Genomic DNA, 24,301 nt, shown 5'->3' with positions numbered 1-24,301 from the left:
ACGCTGGAAATTTTAAGAGTATCTATTTTTCTGTTTGCACTTCTGAAAATATATGCCATCTTTTTATAGGATTGCCATCTGCCTCATGCCTGAGTAAACATTCGGAATCTGCTTACTGCCTTTCTAATTGTAAAATTTTAAGTTTATACATACATTATAAATGTGTAGATTCAAGGGGAAAACTTTAGGCATTTAAAAAGAAGAGCGACTTACAGATAGAACACATCACAAATAACTGCACGGCCTCTCTCTTAAGGAATGTCAATGACCATTGAACACCTAATGCAAGACAATTCTACATCAACAAACAAAATAGCTGTATTACCCTCAATGACATTAAGGAACCTGAGTCTCAAAGAAATCTGCCTAATGAAGATAAATAATAAACACTGATGGCTAAAAAATTTTCTATGAATTTAAGTTGCGGGCAAAAACCACTCTAAAATAAAACTGGAGAAATGCTATTTTAAAAAGTTAGCTTTAATACAAAGATTGTTGAAATGCAATTAACTTCTAATTCTTCTTTAAAAGACATATCCTACTGTAAAACCTAGAAGATGCATTATATAAAGATACAGACTTAATCCATTCATCTACTGAGGGGCATCTGGGTTGGTTCCATATCTTAGCTATGGTGATTAGTGCTGCAATAAACATAGTTGTGCGGGTAGCTTTAGTGTGGCCTTGTTTTTGATCTTTTGGGTAAATGCCCCAAAGTGCCATTGCTGGGTCAAAGAGGAGCTCTATATGTAGTCCTTTGAGGAGCCTCCATACTGCTTTCCAAAGTAGTTGAACAAGTTTACACTCCCACCAACAATGCAGTAAGGTTCCCTTTTGGCCACATCCCCTCAGCATGTTGTTATTAGAGTTCCTGGTTATAGCCATTCTAACTGGGGTGAGGTAGAATCTCCATGTTGTTTTGATTTGCATTTCTTTTATGGCTAGGGATGTTGAACATTTCTTCAAGTGTCTATAGGCCATTCTTTCTAATTTGGGGAGGGGAAGGGAAATAACAAAATGCTGAAATAAGGATACAGGTTGACCCACTGTAACAATGAAATGCACATGACACTATGCTGAAAACGAAAGTGGGGGGGGGGGGAGTTGGAGAGGGCAGGGATAATAGGGGAAAAACAACGGAGGAGCTAACAAGGCTTGATAGGAAATGAATAATTACCTTACTCATGTACCTTTACAATAAAAAAATGTATCTTAAAAAAAAGAGGGCGTGAAGATGGCTCAGTGGTAGAGTGCTTGCCTCGCATGCATGAGGCCCTGGGTTCAATTCCTCAACACCAAACAAGCAGAAAAAGCCAGAAGTGGTGCTGTGGCTCAAGTGGTAGAGCACTAGCCTTGAGCTGAACAGCTGAAGAACAGCACCCAGGCCCAGAGTTCAAGCCCCACGACCAACCAAAATTACAAGAGGCAGACTCACGCCATACAGTCAGTCTACCAATTGGGTATGCTTGTTGCACTAAGTTCCAAGGATAGGAACCTTGGACCTATACGCATATGTTTTTTGTAAGTCGTGGGGCTTGAACTTTGGGTCTGGGCGCTGTTTCTAAGATCTTCAGCTCAAAGCAAGCACTCTACCACTTGAGCCACAGTGCCACTTCCAGTTTTCTGGTGGTTCACTGGAGATAAAAGTCTAACAAACTTTCCTACTCAGGCTTGCTTTGAACCAAGATCCTTAGATTTCAGCCTCCTGAGTAGCTAAGATTACAGGCATGAGCCACTGGCGCCTGGCTTAAAAGATGTTTTTAAAAAGAAGTAAGTATCAATTCCTAGCCCTCTTGCTTCCCTCCCCTCACAAATACAACTTTGTAAGCCAGGTGCCTAGTATAGTACCTTGGAGGCTGAGTTCTGAGGATTAAGGTTCAAAGCTAACCCTGAACTAACTAGCAAGACGCTGGGAGAAGCGCTGTGTCTGAAGTGGTAGAGTGCTAGGCTGGAGCATCAATACTCAGGGACAATGTACAAGACCTGAGTTCAAACCTTAGGTCCAACACAAAAACAAAAGCAAAAACAAACAAAAAAACGGTTGTAATATGAGAATAGATGGACATAACATAGATACTAAAATCAGAGCTGTATTCAATTATAAAGAAAATGAAGCAAGGTTGTCAATATCAATACTATTAATTTCATTTTTCTAATATATCAGATAAATAAACTTGACAAGAATAAGGAGTAAGCATAAATATTGGAAAAGGGAAGACACAACTGTCACTATTTACAAATGACACAATTGATTTAATGCCTGGAAATGCAATCAATGAATTTCAGAAACACTACTAGGAACTTAGTGAGCTGGACAATTACAAAATTTATATACAAAAACCATAAATACATCTATGTTTTTAAAAGCTGGTAAGACTAGATTCTATTTATGGTATCTTCAAAAACAATGAAATAAATACAAAGAATGATAAGAAAGACTCTTGAGGATAATAGTACATTTCAATATACAGAAAGGCACATCTTGTTCTTAGATAAAACAATCAAGGATAAAAGGAAGCATCAAAGTTTCTCAGAGAACACAAGAAAACAACAGTGAGGTTAACCCAATAGACAAGCGGTAAAACCCTAAAGTTCTGAAGGACTAAGGAGAATGATCTGCATGGGACACTGCAACAAACGTGAGGAGACCCCACAACTATAAGAAACAGAGGAAGGAAAGCCCAATGAGCACGTGTGAAACCCGAGTGACAGCAGGCCCTGGCACACGGTGGCGTGTTGGACAGACATCTGCAAGGCTGCAGAAAGCAAGACTCATACTTCATCTGTTCTAACAAAGTAAATTCCAGAGGGATCAAAGGCAAAGACTTTTTTTTTTTTTTTTTTTTTGTCGGTCGTGGGGCTTGAACTCCGGGCCTGAGCGCTGTCCCTCAGCTCTTCAGCTCAAGGCGAGCTCTCTACTACTGGAGCTACAGCGCCACTTCCTGTTTTCTAGTGGTTTATTAGCGATAAGAGTTTCACGGACTTTCCTGCCTGGGCTGGCTTTGAACCACAATCCTCAGATCTCAGCCTCCTAAGTAGCTAGGATTACAGGCATTAGCCACCGGCACCTAGCTGCGAAGACTTAAAAAAAAAAAAAAATTGGAGAAAAACTTCAAAAAAAAAAGTCTTGTAGCTAGGCACCGGTGGCCCATGCCTGTAATCCTAGCTAGTCAGGAGGCTGAGATCTGAGGATGGCAGTTCAAAGCCAGCTATCTTGGGGAGGAAAGTCCATGAGACTCTTTACCTCCAATTAACCACCAGAAAACTGGAAGTGGTAGAGCACTAGCTCTGAGCTGAGAAGCTCAGGGACAGCGCCCAGGCTCAGCATTCAAGGTCCGTAACTGACAAGACCAAAAAACAAACAACAAAAAAAAAACTTGTATTGAAGATCTTTTTTAAGTATAACACAGGAGAAAAAATGGATCTGACCATGAAAAGTTTACACATTTCTGGATATTCAAAAGTAGCCTAAGTACAGTCAGAGTTAAATGAAAAAACTCCAAGAGTTTCTAACTCAGACTAAGTGCTGTGTCAGACTGCACGGTGGGTGAAAAGCTGGTAAAAACAGAGACCTCTATAAGCAAACAAGCAACATTCACAGCACACTTCACACAAAAGGACTGCAGGAGGAAAAAAACAGCAACAAAAAGCAATCAAGGAGGGAATAAAGAAAGCAAAAGGTGAGGAAGGAATGCATCAGGTCAATCACTCCTAATCTTCATTCCTCCCAGGGAAATTCAAGTCATTTGGGGTGATGGAAACTCCCTGTGTCTTACTGTGTGCTGCTTCCATGGCTACATCTGTCAAAATTCAATACATTGTACACTTTAAAAGGTGATTTCTCATATGTTAAAAACTTAAACTTCACTAATAAGGAAGTTCAAGACAAAACAAGGTAAAAGGTATCGCCTTCAACTACGAATTTGAAAATGTCAATAAATGACACAACGTGTAACACTATCCCAAAATGAATGCATACTACTCAGTTGAGCAGAAATGATACAACCACTAAGATTAGTTGAAACTATTTATCAAAATTTTATATTCACACATGCTTCATCCAAGTAGTCATGCTACTAGGAATCTGTCTTTTGGATATACACTCAGGCACAAAACAAAGACATACAGATAATGTTCCTTATGCCATTTGTTTTTTTTTAAAAAAAAGAAAAGAAAAACTACTATCACTTGATTATTTGCCTAATATTGGTAAATGTAGGACACACACTGGCTTGTGAGGCAGGCCTCAGTATAAACTTTCTGAATATACAGTGTCTTGTTAATCCTTGTCACCATATAGCCCTATAAAATTGGTATTATGCCAAAACCAGAAGGGCACAAAACCAGAAGAGGAGCCAGACTGCATGAGTTCATGTGTATCTTGTCCCTTAGTAGATGTATGCAGGGTTTAAGTAGTTCATGTATGACATGGCCTTAAAGCCATGCCTGGCGAGCCAGGGGCCATATAGGCATTTGCTGCTAGTGGGGATATCACACACGGGAGGCTGAAGCACAAGAACATCAAGCCACGGGAGGCTGAAGCACAAGAACATCAAGCCACTTGCCCCCAAATCATAACCGACCAACACACTGTAATGCTCAGTCACTACACACACACCTTTTACCACATACCTCAAGGCAAACAAAAGGTGGAATTAACCTAACCCTAAGGAACCAACCAAACTATGTATCCAAAAATATACTGGTTTAATAAATTACAATCAATACAATGGAATGTTCTCCAAGTAAACACAGGTGTCCATGGTACATCACAAAAGCTATTAAACAAAGTGCAAAGTGATTCTACTTGTATATCTATTTGTGTGCTGGTATGTACAGATTAAATGTCCCAAAGGATATGCAAGCCACAGTGATTACCCTTCCAAAGAAAAAGAAAAGGGATCAGGAATCCCATTAGGGATTCCTGGACCTTAGGGTAACCACCAAGCAGCCGCAGTTCAAAGCTAGTACAAAACCACCATCCCATCCACACTAGCAAAGGAGAACAAAACAGTACAAGTACAGGGGCGATTGTGTTTCAGTCACCTGAAAAGACAGACTCTGGAGCCCCAGGACCAGATGCCTCCATCCCTGCATAAGGCTTCCCAGGCTGCGGTTTTCATCTGCTGGTGCACAGGACCCACTCCTGCCCGGCCTCACTCTAGGCACCTCACACTCACTTCAACCTCTGCTTCCTGCTTCAATCATGACTCACAAGCCCCAGTGGCTCTGAGTCTAAAAGCCACAGGAACCAACACCTCAGCCAATGGCATCTCCAACATCTAACACTTAGCATGCCTGAATTTACTCCACATAGCTGTCATTCTCATAGTCCACTACGATTTCCATAAATTTCCCTTATTTACACCCACTTCTTTGCTGCCCTCCCCTCCCTTATTTTGTCACTCTGTTTTGACACTGAAAAAAACACTGTACTTTCTGGAAAAATCAAAAGACTTGGGGACAAGCAATAGTTAAAAACAGAGCTGAAGGATAAAGATCTGCCCAGGGAGGATCTCAGATTCCAGCACAGAAAGTAGTTAGCAATCATCGGTGCTGCAGCAGGGAACCATTCAGGAGGGGAAGGAAGCTCTGTCACTGCTGATGTGGTGGTACTCCTGACCACGGGACGCCAAAATGTCGTAGATGCACGTTTACTTAGAGACTCCACATCTTCCTCTTACCAAAAAAAAACACAGGAACCTGGGCACGTCTGATCATTTCCAAAGTCACAATGGACAACCAAAGCTGATGAACACAGTATATGCTGAGTCACTTCTGAGGTGAAAGAGGAGGTCTTTGTTGATGGGAGCCCCAAAAGTAACTGCAGCTAGACTAAGCAATCAGAAACAGCCAAACTCTGGGAAAAGATATCTATGCAAAGCTGACTGATGAGGAAGAGGCTGCAATGGTGTACGAAACCTCACCTATCTACACTTGATCTTTGCAGAGGAAGTCAGGCTCGGGGGTAGGCAGAGTGCTGCCTAACAAGAACAAGGCCCTGCGCGTCAAACTCCAGAACTGTCAAGAAATTTTAAAATTTTTTTTAAAAAAAGGTCTGCTGGTGCCTTCCCTACTCAAAAAGGAGAGATTGTTGGACTGAATAGAAAAAACTATGTGTTATCTACAAGTTCTACTCCTAATACATACAATGTACATCATTTGAAATGTTATGAAAAGGGCAGCATCTACACAGTTGAAATAGTAACCACACAGCTAGAATAGCATATTAGTATCAGACAGGGAATAGAAAGTACATTTCAAAGATATACAGGATATAAGGCATAAAAGCTCTTCACATAATAGCCAAAATATAAAAACAGAAGCTGACACAGCTGAAGAGAAATAGACAACGCAATAGTAACACTCAAACATTTCAATAAGGTGGAGGATTCAAAAACCCAAAATCTGTAACCTGAAATTCCTTAAAATCCAAGGTATTTGGATTGGCCAGAGGTGAAGAATCCACACCCAACTTATGTGATCAGTCACTGTCAAAATGGTATATAAAATTACAGCCCACATATATGTACTAAGGGAGCATGAAATGTAAGTGGATTTGAAAGACTTTCAATAAGGAATCCTCAGCTTATAAATGATAAAACAAATGGAGGGAAAATAGCCAGGCTGTGTAAGATCTGAATGCTATCAACTAACTTACACTAGTTTATATTTCACTAGTCATCTTCATTAGGATGAACTAAGCAAGTTTTGATTGAACAGGAATAAATCTGGGAAACCACTAAATATTGAGAAAATAAAGCTTCTAAAAAGCCTCTGGGCTAGATTAAAAATCACAAGGGAACATAAAAAGGAAGTAATCACAGTGTGTACGCAGCAGGCCAAGGCATGACCATCATAAATCTGTGATTCTGTTGTGATTCAAAGCCAACCCAAGAAGAAAACTTCACGAGACCCCTTCGCAACACACAGCAGTGGCACAAGCCTATCCTAAACTATGCGGGAGGCTGAGATTGAGGGATCATGATTACAGGCAGAAAAATCTGTGAGATTCCATCTCAATGAGGTACTTGTCTGACATTTCAGCAATAAGAGGAATCCTAAAACAGGTGGACTACAGTACAGGCTTATGCCCTGCAAGGAAGCAAGATCATCTCCTAAAAACAAAATGAAACAAAACAGCTCCTAAAAAACCCCACTGAAAATAGAGCTAAAGGTGTGGGTCAGCAGCAGAATACCTGCCCAGCAAGCAAGCTTTGAGTTCAAACATACTGCCCCTCAAAAAACGGAGAGAATGAAGAACTGAATCCAACTGAAGAAGAAAACAGTAAATATTAAGAGTAGAACTCAGTAAAATAGAAAATAGTCCTTCACAAATTCCTTCAGATAATATAGAAGGAAGAAGCACTTTGCATGTTTATGAGATGAGTAATGACTTTGATCCAACAGCCCAACACATCATAAGAATCTCGAGATCAACATATTCATGAATAGTGATGTAAAAAGCTTTAACACATATCAGCAAGCCAAACTCTCAGCAGTGTGTGTGTGTGTGTGTGTGTGTGTGTGTGTGTGTGTGTGTGTGTGTGTGTGTGTGTGTGTGTGTGTGTGTGTGTAAAATCATGGTCAAGTGTGATTTATCCCAGGATGACTTAATGTCAAAAACCAATTAACACACAATAGATAAATAACTAGAAACACCATTCATGGTCATCTTCATTATTGTAGACAAGCATTGTAGACAAGAGACAAGAGTGCTTGCCTTGCATGCATGAGGCCCTGGGTTCGATTCCTCAGCACCACATAAGCAAAAAGAAAAAAGCCGGAAGTGGCGCGGTGGCTCAAGTGGTAGAGCGCTAGCCTTGAGCTGAAGAGCTGAGGCACAGCATCTAGGCCCAGAGTTCAGGCCCCACGACCGGACCCAAAAAAAACCCAAAAAACCAAAAAACAACAACAAAAAAAGATAAGGGTAGCATGAAGCCACTGCAAAGCCATACTGCCCAGTAAACGCCCAAACGCTGTGCCTGAGACTGTGGACAACACTGTCTTCTCCCACCATCCCAAGTAAGCACCAGCACGTGTAAGTCAGAACAGTTAACATGCCTTCAGACTGAGAAGAGGAGCTACAGATATCTTTATTCACAGCTGTCCCAATCTTGTATGTATGTGGAAACAACACACAAATACAAAACAAGCTGACAATAGCAATAAAATTGCCAGCAAACAATAAAAAAATGAGTTATAATTCTACTCATAATACCATCAAAGAGTAAAATTACTCAAATTTTTGAAAAGAGCATGGTACACTCAAAACTATAAAACACTGCTAGGTAAGGATGATAAATAACCAGGAAGACTCAATATTACCATTATGGCAATTCCCCCAGAAATTAAAGACTAATGTATAAAACCCTACAGTACCTATCAAAAGGCTATAGGCTCCTTTCTTCTTCTTTTTTTTTATTATTATGAAAATACTATACAAAGGGGTTACAATTACATTGGCAAGATAATGAGTACAATTCTTATCAAGCATTGTAGCCTCCTCCTTTGTTTCCCCTTCCCAACCCTTCCCCTCCTCCCCCAACTACCCCACTCAATCCTCCTCCCCCCACACCAAAGTTGTAAAGTTTGTTTTCAATATAATGACTTGTACATCTGATTGTTACAATGGGTCCACCTGTATCCCTATTTAAACAATTTTTTTCCCCTCCCCTCCACAAATTATACCGACGACACCAAATACAGTGAAAGCAGGGGTTAGACCGTGGGGGAGGGATAGGCTTCTTTGTACAATCTGCTATCATTCCTATAATTTATATGAAAACACAGTTTTGAAAAAGAAGAAAGTTATAGAATTTGATTTCAACAGGACTCACGGGGTTTGGAAGACAATGTGTTCCAGGAGCAGACACTGGTGTCCAGAGCAGAGAAAGGAAAAGAGGAGAAACAAACTAGCAACTGTCACCTGGTCCCAGCAAAGCGCCAAGACAAATTAGTGAAGAAAGGACAATGCTTTCAGTTATTACTGTCACAAGAATCAGCTAAAAACAAAAACAAACACTTAAAACCATTTCCTCACAAATGAGGAAATCAAATGAATCACAGCTAAGATCAAAATGAATCACAGCACTAGTTGCTGGAGCTAAAACTATATAACTTCCAAAAAAATGCTTATTTGTTTTAAGCGAAGGTTTCTTAAATACAACCAAACTCACAATATTACATTAAAAAATCTGACTAATTAGGAATCATTAAAATAAAAAATAATGTAAGAATAAGCTTTGTGGAAGTGGCGCTGTGCCTCAAGCGGTAGAGTGCTCACCTTGAGCTATAAGCACAGGGACAGCACCAGGCCCAGAGTTCAAGCCCCACCACCGACAAAAAAAAACAAGTGTTGTGTTTAACACAAGATTCGCCACAGACCAGAAGAACGTATCAGCCTATCATAACTAATAAAGACTTATATACCAAGTCCTTTACTCAAAGAATTCTAACAATGGGGTATTATGGCAAATGACTCCATTTTAAAAATTAGAGAGAGGTTGAGAGGGTCTAATCCCTAGCACAAGACAAAGAAAAAATGATAAAGAGGTAGAGGGGCTGGCTGCCAAACCTTTGTGTTGTTGGTCATTAAGAAGACATAATTAAAACCACAAGCAGTTACCACTACATACCCACTAAACAATACCAATTAAAGTCAAGAATGTATAGAAAATGGAAACCTCAAATGTTGATAATGATGATGTAAAATGGGTCAGGTCCAGTGGCTCACTTCTGTAATACTATTTGAGAAACAGAGATAGAAGAACCATGGTCAGCCTAAACACAAAAATTTGCCAGACTTGGGCTGGGAAGGTGGCTCAGTGGTAGAGCGCTTGCCTTGCATGCATGAGGACCTGGGTTCGATTCCTTAGCACCACATAAGCAAAAAGAAAAAAGCCGCAAGTGGCACTGTGGCTCAAGTGGTAGAGCGCTAGCCTTGAGCTGAAGAGCTAAGGGACAGCACCCAGGCCCAGAGTTCAGGCCCCACGACCGGACCCAAAAAAAACAAAATTTACCAGACTCTATCTCAAAGAGCAAACCAAGAGAGCTGGTATATGCTTGTAATCCCAGGAAATTACATGCCTGTAACTTCACAGGAGGCCTAAGTAAGAGGATCACTGTCTAGGCAAAAAGGGCTGGAGTTGTGGCTCAAGTGGGAGAAGGCCTTGAATTCTGACAGGAGGGAAGAGAGGGAAATGGGGAGGCAAAGAAGGAAATCAAGGCAGAAGAAAGGGAGATACAGGTACAGATGCACATAATATGTCACCCGAATTATCATAAAAAAATTCTGAGTTAAAAAAAATCTAGTCTCCAACAATACAAGAGCAAGGACCAACACCTTGGTACATCTACACAATGAAACTTTGTGAAAATCAATAAATTTTGATATTTATAGTTTATATGTAACATGAGGAAACTTCTTATTATTCATGAGTTACATAAAAGACACAGGAAACAAAATGAGATAGGTAACATGTGGTCTTAATTTTACAGAAACAACAGGGAACAAAACCGAACCAGTAAGAAGTGCAGAATTGTTAACTGGATGACAGAAATGTTACTTTCAAAATATTCTATATAATGAATATGTAATGTTTTTATAAAAATAAAGTCTGAGAGTTTGCTCTGAAAACTGTTTTGTGTGTGCCAGAAGCAGGCTTGAACTCAAAGCCTCATAGTCTTGCTCTGCTTCCTTACTCACTTGGTGCTCTACTACTTGAGCTCTACCTCCAGTGTGGTATTCAGCCAGTTAACTGGAAATAAGAGCCTGGGAACTAATTTTTTTTCTTTTGGAGCCAGTCCTGGGATGTGAACTCTGGGCCTGGGCACTGTCCTGAGCTATTTGAACTCTGGGCCTGGACAATGTCCTGAGCTACTTGAACTCTGGGCCTGGGCACTGTCCTGAGCTACTTGTACTTAAGACTAACATTCTACCACATCAGCCACAGATTTACTTCTAACTTTTTGGTGGTTAATGGGAGATGAGTCACCAACTTTTCTGTCCAAGTTGGCTTTGAACTATAATCCTCCAATCTCAGCCTCCTAAGTAGGAGGATTACAGGCCTCAGACTCCCACCACATCTGGAAACTTCATTTTTTGAAGAGAACGGCCACGCAAATCATCAGGTTAAGGCAAATGAAAGGCCTCTCTTGACTTTCACTTATTCCATCATTGTCAAACAAAAAAGTCAAGAGATGCCTATTTTTTGCTTTAGGAGAACCTAGACCGCCTCTTCCTCCTCCTCCCGCCCTACTGTTTCTATTCCACAACTCATCACCGTAATCAAGTTCTTGAATACATCTCAATCCCCCACCCCTCCACCCTGGCAACACCTGACATCGGTGAGGCCCAACTTCGCCAACCCCAGGCCTGCACACCCACATGGCTGAGAATGGATGGCGTGGTCTCACTTCATTCTTTGGTCATGATCCCCAGACAGATCCTCCACACTGCCTGGAAACCAACTCCGTTTTCCCGAGTCATTCCCGCTCTCTTTCCTTGCTGACCACTTCACGCCACCCCTCAAGCTATCATCACACCCTCTTTAATCTTCATCACCTTCTTTAATCTTGAGGGGCTTCCCACCTTCTCCATCACAGCCGCCATGAAGCCAAGTCTCCACATCTCCTTGCCCTTTATCTCGAAAGAAACCCCACTCTTGCACACACATTTCCTACCATCTCCCCTGCCGGACCTTTCCTAAAAACGTTCTCACATAAAAACAAACGCCTTGACCCCCATTTCCCCACCCACTGCAGTGCCACCCCTAATTCCATCTGTAGCAGAACACCTGGAGAACTGGAGTAAACCCAGCAGCTAGAGTCCTCCTCTGCATCTTTCCTTACAGGCAAGCCAGCACACAAACTCTAGTGTCATTAGTTAGCCTCTTCTGAGAAGTTTGACTTGACACCACTGACTTGATGGGACGTCCCGTCTTTGCTACAAGGAAGCTCGGGTCAGGCCACTTCTTCCGTTCCTCTGCTGGCTTCCCCTGACCTTTCCTGACGGAGTACCCTGCATGCCCCCTCTGGTCTTTTCTCCATCCAAACTCACACCCCTGACTTCACTCATTTCCACCCACGGAAAAAGCATCTACGTGTTCACCGGTTCTATCTCTCCCAGACTATTTATATCCAAGTACCTTCCTGGCACTGACACACGGGTATCTTACAGACAGACAGCACATAACCCATTTAATCCTGACCTATACATCCTTCTACCCTCCTCTAAACCTGCTCTACCAACAGCCTCTCCCACTTCATCTTCCAGCTGCTCAGATCAAAACATCCAGACTCAGCCTTGACTCCTTGCTTTTTATTTTTTAGCTTGCCTCACCTAGCAAGTCTTCAAGACCCGATCTCAGCTACCTTCACACCATGAAGAATCCAATCACATTTTACCGCTATACCCAATTGCCACTTCCTTTCACTACATTACTGCAACTGCACTTACGTGTCCTCCTTTTCTCATTTGGCTCCATGTAAGCTCTCCTCTCCAAAGGGCATGGTGCCCAGGGACCTGGGACACATGCTGACATTGGCTAGTGCTGGAATCCCATGACTTGTACCAGCATCCGTTAAGACTGTGGCAGATCAACTAGCTAGCCTGAGAATAAAACATCAAACCCTTCAGGTCTGACACGTGCATGAAACAAAAATAAGTGAGGGATAATCATTTCTTTCATGGCCTGTAGATATTATGAGAAGCTCTACTTTAAAAAAGTGATGTGGAATAAATGAATAGTAATAAAAGTACATAAAAGAAATAGGACCAACTAAAAAAAAATGGAATTAAAGTTGCCATATATTTTAAAACTGAATAAACTGAGAATGGTTTATAATTACAGCATAAGTTCTAACAAATTTTCAAGTGGTTTACCCATACTTTGCAGGCTGCTGACACCAAGCCATGGAGAAGCACAGAACCTAGGATGGCTGGACGTCAGTGACTTGTGTAAGAGGTTCTGTGTGTAAGAGGTTCAGTCTCTTAATTACATCCAGTTCTAAAAGTATGTGCTTCAATGAAAAGAGAGAGATCTGGACACATCCTGCAGAGAACAACCTTTACTTGAACACTATAAGCATCCTTTCTTGTTAACTGAATTCAATATACAATCCAGTTAAATGAGTATGAAAAAAAATATCCATGACTTCACCAAAACCAAAACCAATGTGGCTAGTTTAGAAAAGCTGATTAGCATCTGGGTACCAGTGGCTCATTACAGAGTCCTAGCTTCTCAGGAGGCTGAGATCTGAGGATCGCTGTTCAAAGCCAGCCTGGGCCGGAAAGTCCGTGAGACTCTTATCTCCAATTAACTACCAGAAAGCCAGAAGTGGTGCTGTGGCTCAAGTGGTAGAGCTCTTGCCTTGAGCTGAAGAGCTGAGGGACAGCGCCCAGGCCCAGAGTTCAAGCTCCATGACTAACAGTAAAAAAAAAAAAAAAAGAAAGAAAGAAAAGAAAAAGAAAAAGAAAACCAGAAGTGGTGCTGTGGCTCAAGTGGTAGAGCTCTTGCCTTGAGCTGAAAAGCTGAGGGACAGCACCCAGGCCCAGAGTTCAAGACCCATGACTAACAGTAAAAAAAAAAAAAAAAAGAAAAGAAAAAAAGAAAAAGAAAAAATGATTAACAAAACCAGAATTCACCTCTCCTTTTTTTTGGTAGGTCATGGGGCTTGAACTCTGGGCTTGGGCACTGTCCCTGCACTCTTCAGTTCAAGGCGAGTGCTCTACTGCTTGAGCCACTTCCGGTTTTCTAGTGGTTTATTGGAGATAAGAGTCTCATGGACTTTCCTGCCCAGGCTGGCTTTGAACCTCAATCCTCAGATCTCAGCCTCTTGAGTAGCCAGGATTACAGGTGTGAACCACCCACGCCTGGCTATCATCTCTCCTTAATTTTTTTTAATTCAGATCTTAACATGTTACATTTATAAAGTAGTATACTTAAGTAACCAACCTGTCACTATCTTCATAAACATACATATTAAATTTCTAATATACTTTTCTACATGTCTAGGCCCTTATAATTCTAAGAAACATGGTATAATAACAACAGTAAAAAGAAATGGTCTTTGTCTCCAATTCCTGACCCTCAGTATTTCTGAGTAATAGAGTAATAGCTATTGTTCCTTACGACAACCCCTTAGAATAACACCTGAGTTTACAATAACCAGATGATATACAGGGAGGCCCAGACAGCCTCTGGATGGTGCCAACTGGAACTTTTGGCCCTCTACTGCACCAGAGTCGGAAGGGAGAGTAGGAGAGTACACAGTGAAAAAATCTTTTACTGGGCACAGAGGAGTGTGCGAAGACACAGAACTCCACATAAATCCCACTCCTTGCCTTACTTCCTTTCCTGTTGGTTCTTCCTCAGTACTATCCTTCATCGTAAGTTAACAACAGTGGCAACATGTTTCACTGAGATGTAGAAGCCACGTTACCAAGTACAAATCTGAAGAGTGATAACAGGTATTCCGTGGCATCTGACCCGGGAGCACTAATGTAGGATGAGACCTTCACACATGGGATCTGTGTCACAATTGAAGATACCCAGTTTCTAAACTGGGAAACTGGCTATTGATATGAAAACATATGAAAGTGAACAAGCCTATTTCTTTATTCTAAACCAGGCTGGGTCCTCCTACAAAATAACTATTAGTTCATAAATGCTGCTCTCAGTCCTGCTTTACACTCACAGATGAAATCATTCTGCATGGTGAAATACGGCACTCAGCTTATCAATAAGATCATTAATGAACCCCACATCTCCACCCTACTGACTGATTCAATTACAGCCATTGGTTTAAAAATACTTAACACTTTCTAAAACATAGCGTAATGTAATAAATCCTGATCTCTAGAATAAGAAATATAAAATACTCTAACCAAAATTGTCATAACTCACAACTGCAAATTAATACCAACTAACACATCTTATTCATAAACTGGTTTGTTAAGTGGCAACTAGTTTGCACAACTACTTAAATAAAAAGAATCACTAAAAAATGAAATAAATATAGAAGCATTTATTTATTTGAAGAACAAAAATAAAATCAACCAACTTTGGGTCTGTGTGGGGAGGGGGGAGGGGGGGAGAGAGAACCAGTCCTGGTGCTTGAACTCGACCTGGACACAGTCTCTGGAGCGTTTTTGCTCAAGGCTGGCACTCTGCCACTTGAGTCCTAGTTCCATTTCTGGTACTTTGTGGTAAATTGGAGATACGAATCTCATGGACTTTGCTGCCTAAGCTGGCTTTGAACTTTGGTCCTCCACACCCAGAGCAGCTAGGATTATAGGCATGAGGCACCATCACCTACATCAACTAATATTTTAATATATGTTAACAGATTTTAGCTAAAATATTACAAATTTCCTAAAATCTCACCATTTTAATTTCCTATGAAATAGAATACAATTTTGATTAAAATAGCAATTTGGTAAGAAATTTTAAGAATTTTTGGCCAACTATGACAATTAGGCAGGATTCAAATAATATCTATGCTTGGCTGTTTTGTTTTTATTTGGGGGCAGAGGTATACTGCAGCAAACAGTGATAAGATGAAACTCCAACAACTCATTCTTTTCAAAATTTAGTTTTGTATTAAAGTGCTCTTAAATTATGATCAACTATTAAAATACAAAAAAACTTCTGAAAGCAATATGTACATAAAAACTGAGAAGTAAAAAATATTGCTTTGACTGCTACCAGTTTTCAGATTCACAAAATCTCTAATGTAACAAGCAATTTGTTAATTATTCAAATGCTTGTGCATACAAGATTTTTTCATTCTTTTGTACTACCTAATATAAGCTTTCAGTTAAAAATAATCTTATTTTCTAAAGTACACTTAAGATCAGTTTTAAAGAGCAGATATGAGGTACAAAAAAAAAATTCCACATAAGAGTTAATATACTAATGGCTCAGTGGTACAGTGCTTACCTTGTATGCATGAGGCCCTGGGTTCGATTCCTCAGCACCACATAAACAGAAAAAGGCCAGATATGTCACTGTGGCTCAAGTGGTACTCTAAGAGCTCAGGCCCAGAGTTCAAGCCCCATGACTGACCAAAAAAAAAAAAAAAAAGATACCAAAAAAATCCACGCATAAATTATTATTATTACATGTATATTAGAGCCCATGCTAAATCTCATTCATTCATCATTAAAGCTACAGGAGATTCTCAGAGAGCAATAATTATTCAAATTAATAATACAGCCTATTACGTGAATAATAAACTTACACAATGGAAAAGATAATTTGCTTTGTAAAATGTGACTGTCAAAGTAACCACTTATTAAAGTTTCCAAAGATGAGATCTCTTGATGCTCTTAAAATGATTCAACTTAAAATTATTCATGCTATCCACTGTGAATCAGAAGACATTTAATAAATTGATACTTAGAGCTCAATAATATAGATGCAGTTTGAGATAGTCACTAAAAATGTTACCATCTTTGTTTAAAGAAAAATTAGACATGGTTTTCCCCCAAAGCAAAGGTGTTCATATTCACTGGTATTAGCAAAATATTTTCTTAAAGAAAAAAACAATGGGCACAGTGTCCTATAATTCTAAGGAGGCTGAAATCTGAAGGCTCCAGGTCAGCCTGGGCAGAAAACGTTCACAAGAGTACACCTCAATGAAAAAAGCTGGGAGTGGTAATGTACAGTTGTCATCCTATCTACAGTGGGAGGGAAAACTAGGAGGACTGCAGTCCAAGCATGTCCCCAGAAGAGAAGTGAGAGAAGGAAAGTGCAGAGGCAGGAAGAGAGAGAATGTGAAAAGAATCTTTGAGCTAAGGATGTAGCCAAGTCGTAGAATGCTCATTTACCATGGAAGCCCTAGCAAGGAAGGAAAAAACACATACCTATGGGGGATTTTTTTGTTTTTTGGTGCTGGTCTTGAGCTTAAACTCAGGGCCTGGCCACTGTCGCTGATGTGTTCAATGCTAGCAGTCTACCACTTTGAGCTCCAGACCCAGCTTTTTTTTTTTTTTTTTTTTTTTTGGGGGGGGGGGGGTGGGGAAGGGAGTTAACTGGAGATAAAGAGTTTCAGGGACCTTCTTGCCTGGTTTGGCTTTGAACCACAATCCTCAGATCTCTGCCTCCTAAGTAGACAGGATTACAGGTGTGAGCCACTGCCACCTGGCAAAATTCACACTTATTAATACCCACCATGCTCCCCCCCTACTCCACCCCACCCCCGGCCATCATAGAGCAATGGAAAGTAGGAAGCAAATTACATCCAATGTGAATGCTAACATGGCCAAGTACTTCAGTGTATAACCTGTCAGTACTCATGCATCTGCTAGGAGGCCACAGGGTGGGCAACTGAGGATGAGAACAGACTAAGCCAAGGGAAGACCTCTCAGCAGCCCAGCATGCTGCAGACTGGGTGAAAACAAGAGGCACACTGAGACTGCAAAGTTCATCTGTCAACACTGCTTAGCCTACTCTTTCCTGACTGAAACAGTAACCTAGGATTCTGTACACAGCCACACTATAAATCAAACACTTGGTGCAAAACATTTTCTGACACACAGGTCTTGTTAAATAAAAGGGGGGGGGGGGAGTGTTAAGGGAACGGAGATGAAGCTCAGCAGTAGAGAGCCTGTCTAGTAAGCACAAAGCCCAAGTTCAAACCCAATTCTCTCTCTCTCTCTCTCTCTCTCTCTCTCTCTGTCTCCTCTACCACCTTTCTCAGGAAGTGACTAGGAGGATAAGCTCCATCACAAGTAAGACAGTAAACTAAGAAACAAGGAGCTCTACTTAGGAAAGCGCAGAAAAGTACTTAAGTTGATGACACAGATTCCTCCTGTCAGATTCTGTAAGAGCTTCTGCTGCTCTCCCCTGTGAACACAGGCCACCCTTCAAGAGCCAGCTCCATTGCAACACCTTGGATGAAGACAGGAATCCAAGCTTGCAGGAGTAAATTACAACACTGGCATCCATGGCAAGAAGAGTTGTTTTTGTTATCAGATCTCATTCTGAAATCTACTAGCAATGTGACATGTGACTCTGGACAGACTGCTTAGCCTCCCTGGTCTTCATTTCCTCATCGTCTGTGTAACAACGAAAATGGGCTATCAATGATGAGGCCTAAAATGTGGCAACCCGATGTATGAAAACACTAACATCCTAAACACTGGTGCTAGTTCCATCAGTTTGATATTCAGCAATAATGTATTCCCCCAATAAAACGCTATCTTCTTTTTTACCTTAACAGCAATATTGAGCTGGGAGCCAGTGGCTCATGTGCTTATAACCCTAACACTTTAGGAAGCTGAGATCTGGAGGACTGTATTTGAAGCCAGCCCAGGCAAGAAAGTCCTTGAGATGAATCCAACTAACCTCAAAATGTTAAAATGAAGGCCATGTGGTAGAATGTCAGCCATGAGCAAATGTAAACTGAGCAAGAGCACAAGGCCCTAAGTTCAAGCCCCAGTACTGGCACAGAAAAAAAAAAAAAAAGCAATATCAATAGGCAAAAATAAAAATTGTTGCCATGTGTCAGTGGCTCACGCCTGTAAATCCTAGCTACTCAGGAGGCTGAAATCTGAGGATCACAGTTTTTTGTGGGTTTTTTTTGTGTTTTGTTTTGTTTTTTGTTTTTTTTGGTCAGTTGTGGGGCCTAAACTCTGGGCCTGGGCTCAGCTCTTCAACTCTTCAGCTCAGCTCTTCAGCTCAAGGCTAGCACTCTACCACTTGAGCCACAGCACCACTTTTTCTGCTTTTTCCAGCTTTTTCTGCTTATCTGGTACTGAGGAATCGAACTCAGGGCCTCATGCATGCAAAGCAAGCACTCTACCACTGAGCCACCTTCCCAGCCTGAGGATCACTGTTTGAAAGCCAGCTGGTGCAGGAAAGCCAGGAGGCTCTTCTCTCCAATTAACCACAAAAAGCCCTAAGTCAAGTGGTGACTCAAAGCAGTAGAGTTCAGGGATAGCATCGAGGGCCTGAGTTCAAGCCCCAGGACCTGCACAAAGAAAAAAAAATTATTGTCAAAGGTAGTATTTCAACTGAAAACAAGTGAAGCTTTAATAATAACAAGCACCTTCATTATCATAAACAATAAAACAAACCAGGAAAGGAACATACCAAGTGGTAGGTCAACCAAAGAGAACATGTCTCACTCTGAGCGTGTAAAACCTATACCTTCAACCACTCAGGATGCTAGCAGTGAGCAATAATTAGGTATTCCACAAAGATCAACTCACACTCAACCACTAGCAGCGCCAAAGATCTAACTCTCTGGAGCACTGACTGGATATGCTTTGGGTAGATAACCATAAAAATGAAAACTAAACTACCCGAAAGTATTAAAACAAACTTACCTAACAGAAGCCACCTACTCTTCAGCCTTCTTAAGCTCAAGTGTACCTATGAGAAACAATCTCATGCTGTCACTAAATTGCTGTACATAGTCGGATACCTCTCTGAATCTCACTTGGTGGAAAATTTCAGGATGGTATCACGATACCCTCAGGGCTTTCTGATGTTCAGATCACTGCCAACCATCTTCAGAGGAAACTTGGATCAGGACTCTCCTCCTTCTTTGTTACTGCTTCACAGAGGGTTTTGGGGAAGCTGGATAATCCATCACCACACCAATCTGAGCGTAGTGCCTTTTAAGAAAATGTTTAAGAGTGATGGCTGGTAAGAGTGGCATGACAGTAGCTGACCAAATACCATGAGAGCAGAAACAGCTGCAAGGCAGACAGAGGGTGACCAAGGCAGACAGGGGGTGGCGGACGCAGGGCCTTCACCACACTATGCTGTGTCACACACCCCCGCCCCCCGCCCCACCCCCACCGCAGGCAAACACTGAAACCTCTATGCTCACCCATCGCGGTCCAGCTGCTTTAGTTTCCTTGTCCCTTTGGTCTCAGTCTTTCACACAAGAAAACTCAAGGCTCTTACATAGGGGCTGTTCACTAATCACAACAGTCTTTTAACTAGTGTAACACATAATGATTACTATTACACTAATCATTACTGTTAGCACTTGTTATATCCCAGGCACCTAGTATCCACCTGCAGTGTCTCACTTAATTTTTATACCAATTCTGAGAAAGACAATGTTATTTTATAGACAAAACAATAAAAAAAACTACCCTATAAAATGGAAATGTTGAAATTCAAAGCTTGGTTGATTATCCCCTTGACAGCCTGCCTTCATCTTTGTAATCGAAGTCTTCTACTCTGGCTTAGCTAATAGCAAACTTTGTTCTTCTTGCCTGTTTTTGTCAGAAAAATGCCAAGCACAAGACAGCTGGATTTGGACTTTACCAGCTATGTGAAGCAAAGCCACAGACAATGTGCTCTGGAGTGGTTACTGTCCACACACCTCTGGAAGCAAGTGTGCCTATTTGGCCCATCAGTCACTCAGACACCGTCACAGCTCCACAAGAAGAGGTTTTCTCTGTGCGGGGATGTTTGGACTGTGGAGTTATCAGTGTCGTAATTTACTCAGTTGAGCAGAGCAGCTCAGTCAGGAATAAACAATACAAAACACCAAGAGCTTTCGAAGATCTACAAAGCAAGTCTTTGCAGTTATATGTAGAAAAAAAAACTTTGTAAACAACAAACTTTCAGCACACCAGGTTCCCACTCAGTGCCCAAGCTCCCTGAGATGTGCTGCAGACACAAAGGGAAAGATAGCCCAGGGCAAGCATCCCACCCAAACACGAGTAAAGGCAGGCCAGACACAGACACAAGAACCAAAACCATCATAAATGGTACCAAGAACTAGGAAGGGTACAAACAAATACTCAGGATTGTCAAGGAGTGACAAGGAAGCCAGGGAGGACATCTCTGAGGTGGTGACACAGGCAGTAAGACTAGGAATAAACTAACCATCTGAGGGGCCACTGAAGGACACTGTAGGCAAACAGCTACTGTGTCAAGGCTAGGGAGGCAGGGGCTGTGTGCAACAATGAGGAACAGAAAGACAGGGTGTAACCAGGTTCAAGATAAGGCACTGTGCTTCTTGGCAGCTGCAGAGACTAAAATTGGAAAGATAGGCAGAGAACTAGGCAGAAATCCTGAACCTGACTTAAGAGTCTAGACTTACTTAAATGAAATACATTCTCACTTAACCCTCCGAGGTTGACTAGTGTCCTTAAAAGACTGAAAGGGAATCAATCCTTGTTCAAGTCACATAGCTAGTCAGTGGATGCTTTCACACATCCCAGATATCCCTGGTGAGCACTGAAGTCTTAAACGGCATATCAAAATACCAGCAAGACCAAGGCCGGGCTTAAGAAGAATTTCATGTGTGCATTTATCATCACGAAGTCCTTGAGGTCAGCTTAAGTAAGCTGTACTCTCAGTCCTAAAGCCTTCACAATGAAGAGCTAAATCAAGCCATAAGCACCGAACAAATCACCCTTAAGAACAAGAAGGCAAGGTGACTCTCAAGACAACATCAAACATGCTCCATCGCTGTTTCTCTTTTGATATACGGATGACTCTATATCAATCTCATCCTGTAAGTATTCCCATCCTACCACACGTACAGTCAGGAAAATGACAGAGAACCAACACTGAAGATCCTCACTAGCACAAGACAGCACACAGCACGAGTGCTCATCTGAGTTCCAGGTCACGGACTGACCTGCCCTTATGAGGCCTTAAAACATCATGCATCAACATCCACTGAAGAGCTACAAATACCAGAAGGCACTTGGGATTATCACACACACACACACACACACACACACACACACACACACACACACACACACACACACACACACACACACACACACACACACACACACACACACACACACACACACACACCCTATCCTGTTTCTTGTGACTGCACATTTTAATGAAAGACTAACAGTAACTAAAAAAATTGAAAAATGAGTATTTTTTCCTTTTCTAGAGCACATGACTTTTAAGTAAGATTTTACAAATACTTCTTTGAGAAAAATAAGATGTACTATCAGTAACACAGAAGTTCCCAAAATACTGGCCTCAGTGGAAAAGAACAGCAGCGTTTTCTCTATGGAGCGAAGCTATACAAGGCAGTCTAAAAAGAAAGACAAGGACATTAAAAAAGAAAGAAAGAAAGAAAGAGACCTCTTCAGGTGGGGGATATGGCTCAGTGGTATAGGGCCTCTCTTGAGGTCCTGAGTCAAGTCTCAGTGCCATTAATTTAAAAAAATTAAGGAAATAAAGGAAAACAAAAAGACCTTTTCAATTCTAAAGCAAGACTAGAGAAAAACCTAGGAAGGCAAAAAAACTAGGAGCCCAGTCAGCAGGGCTTCCCACAACACCCAGTGCTGTGGTTGGCATTCAAATCCCTTCCTCACCACTCCCCAAAGAGGACCTAACCAAGGAGGGCAGCTGGGGGTCACTCACTCAGCGTGTGCCCTGGGTGGGGGAAGTCAGATTTAAGATCAGCTTGCCTTGCAGGAGGGAAAGGGGGAAGGTAGGCATCTCCCAGCACATCAACATGAGAACGTCTTTCAAAAGAAATGCTGAGAAATAAGGTGAAGGACTAGCTGAGAGCCCCCACTCAGGCAACAAAGTGGAAAAGCTCCTGCAAAAACCCCTAGCGAGGGACATCACCCCCAAGACAAGAATCAGGGAGGGTGGTGGCACCAGGTTAAGGTGGAGCGGGGATGGATCCCGAACCTTCCCACAAGCGTGGGTGCACGTGGGACTTGAAGTGACATCAGAACCGGGCTGGGCAGGGCCTCACAGAATCCCAGCCGTTCTGTGCCAGCGAAGCCTACTTCTTTCAATAAAACTGACTCTTCCCGGCTTTACGGATTCTGTTCGGAATTCATTCATTCATTCAAGAAGGCTAAGTGGATCGCACGTTGCTTTCTATGCTGGGGGAGAAAGAAAAAAAAAAGATCTTTTTTTTTTTCCATTCTAAAGCGAGACTAGGTTTAAAAACAACCACAGCAAACATTATGGCCAGGTAAACGCGATGCCTGGTAGGACCGAGACCAAGGCAGACGCTTCACCTGGAGGTGGGTCGAAGTTTACTTTTGTGTGATGACGAAATGTACTTTCACCCAAGCACTCGGTGCATTAAAAGCGCCTGCGGTGCAGCCTGGCCGGTCCTTCATCGCGGTACTGTAAGGAGCAGCATGCGCCGGTTCTCTCTCTGGGCCAGACGCATTTGTGGAACTGGACCCAACATTATATATATTATATATTACATATTTACATACACACACATATATACATATATGCACACACCCCGAAACCAGAGTTGCACCCCACATTCCCATCAATCTCTTAGCTGCAAACAAGTGGGGAGGAGAACCCCACCCCTCCCGTGCCGACTCCCCGCGAAGTTGGCACGCACATCCCCGCACCGATCCCAACTTCTCCGTCAGGCCCGGGTCCCGACGGCGTCCCCCCCCCCCCCTCCAAGTTGCCAACTCCGGCAACAAATGCCACCTTCCGGCCTGGCCGGGCTCCGGAGCGGCGCCCCGCGGCGCCCGTCCTCCCCGCTCCCCTCCTCCCCCCCCCCCCCCCGCCCCGGCCGGCTCCGGACGCGGCCTCCCCGCGCGCCCCGGGGCCCGCGGCGGGCTCGAGCGCGCAGGCCCGGCCGCCGCCGCCGCCCAGGCCTCGCCGGGCCCCCCTCGGGCCGCTCCCGGCGGGCTGCGGGCAACAAAGGCTGCGGCCCGGCCCGGCACGCGGGGAGGCCGCGGAGGCCCCGGGTCGGGACGCGCCGCCCGCCCCGCGCAGGCCGGGCCCTCGCGGACCCCCCGGCCCGGCCCCGACCTCCCCCCGCCCCACGCCGCGGCCCGCGCACCCCGCGAGGCGGCCGGGGCCCCGCGCCCGCCCGCCCGGCCGGCCCCTCCGCGGGAGCCCCGCGCCGCCCCCCACCCCGGCCCCGACCCGCGCTGCCCCCGCCGGAGGAGGCGAGGCCCGCGGCCGGCGTGCCGGGCCGCGGGGACGCGGACGCAGGAAGGACGCCCGCCCCGCCGCCCCTCGGCCCGCGGACGCTCACCCGGCGGCGGCCCGGCTTCCTCGCCCAGCGCGGGCGCCACTGCCGCGCTCGGCCCTCACGCGGCGACGCCTCCCGCTCCTTCCTCCTCCTCCTCCCGGAGGGCGCGCGGCCACGGCGCCTCGGCCCGAGCACGAGCGGTGCCGAGAGGCGAGGGGCCGCCCCGCGCCCACTGCGCGGCCCTGTGGGCGGGGCTTCGCGCGCGTGGGGCGGGGCTTCGCGCGCGTGGGGCGGGGCTCGGGCGCGTCGGGGTGGCGCGCTGGAAGCGAAGGGACCTGAGCGGTGCAGAGAGCCTAGGGCAAAGGGCGCGGGCTCGGAG

At 43.5% G+C, this 24,301-nt stretch overlaps 1 protein-coding gene across 1 annotated transcript in view; it reads right to left on the bottom strand.

Moving 5' to 3' along the window:
* Positions 1 to 24,074, bottom strand: part of Socs6 (suppressor of cytokine signaling 6) — a 31,144-nt gene extending 7,070 nt beyond the window's left edge. The window contains exon 1 of the mRNA XM_042693492.1: positions 23,986 to 24,074. The gene's annotated coding sequence lies outside the window, so the exon portion shown is untranslated. The remainder of the gene's footprint in view (positions 1 to 23,985) is intronic.
* Between the last annotated feature and the right edge of the window lie 227 nt (positions 24,075 to 24,301).

This window comes from Dipodomys spectabilis, unplaced genomic scaffold (genome assembly GCF_019054845.1).
Source record: "Dipodomys spectabilis isolate Male_0828 unplaced genomic scaffold, ASM1905484v1 ptg000169l, whole genome shotgun sequence".
Taxonomy (NCBI): Eukaryota; Metazoa; Chordata; class Mammalia; order Rodentia; family Heteromyidae; genus Dipodomys; species Dipodomys spectabilis.
This window is presented reverse-complemented; position numbering and strand designations above follow the sequence as displayed.